Genomic DNA, 1,002 nt, shown 5'->3' with positions numbered 1-1,002 from the left:
TTGATTTGACTGGACATCACTAGTGAGATATACTCTAAGGACAAAAGGAACTACAAAAAATGTTTTCACGGGGCGCCTGGGAGGCTCAGTCGTTAAGCGTCTGCCTTCGGCTCAGGTCGTGATCCCCGGGTCCTGGGATCGAGCCCCGCGTCGGGCTCCCTGCTCGGCGGGAAGCCTGCTTCTCCCTCTGCCGCTCCCCCTGCTTGTGTTTCCTCTCTCGCTGTCTGTCTCTCTGTCATATAAATAAATAAAATCTTTAAAAAAAAAAAAAGATGTGTTGGAGGAAAGGTTCTTCTCGCGACTCTCCGGTGGCCAGGAAGAAGGACTTTCCTCCATATGTATAGTTGGCCTTTCTCCACCCTTTACTCATTCTGCCGCAGGGAAGCGGGACTCAGTTATGTGGGAGGACTAACTGAGCAAAAAAAATCCTATGTTAGGATAATTTCTAACTCAGAGGCAGTTTCTTAAAAAGTACTTGGCTAGTAAAAATCGATATGAAACTTTTGGAGGGCAATTTAAATCTAAAAAATGAGCATATTTTCAAAACTAAATGAGTTTAATTCTAGAAATTTGTGTTTTAAAAATGAATGCACGAAATTACACATGCACAAAATTGCCCTAACATATTCAAAGAATTCCAAAATTAAATCTTGTACACCACTGGAGTTTTCATTTTATAGTTTGCTCAGTTCCCTCCTTGCTTTTTTTCCTTTTAATGATTTTATATATTTATTTATTTAGAGAAAGAGTGTGAGCAGGGGGAGAGGCAGAGGGAGAGGGAGAGAGAGAATCCCATGTAGATTCTGTGCCAAGTGCAGAGCCTGACGCAGGGCTCGATCTCATGACCCTGAGATCACTACCTGAGCCGAAATCAAGAGTTGGAAGCTTAATCACTGACTAAGCTATCCAGGCACCCCAAAATGCAACCAAAATTTAAAGGTCTTTCAAATAGTACAAAACCACATTGATTACACAAATAAATAGTTCTGCTGAATGATTTTC

This window comes from Leptonychotes weddellii, chromosome 4, assembly GCF_054177405.1.
Source record: "Leptonychotes weddellii isolate Sample4059 chromosome 4, ASM5417740v2, whole genome shotgun sequence".
Lineage (NCBI taxonomy): Eukaryota > Metazoa > Chordata > Mammalia > Carnivora > Phocidae > Leptonychotes > Leptonychotes weddellii.
The sequence above is the reverse complement of the archived record's forward strand: the minus strand, read 5'-3'. Positions refer to the sequence as shown.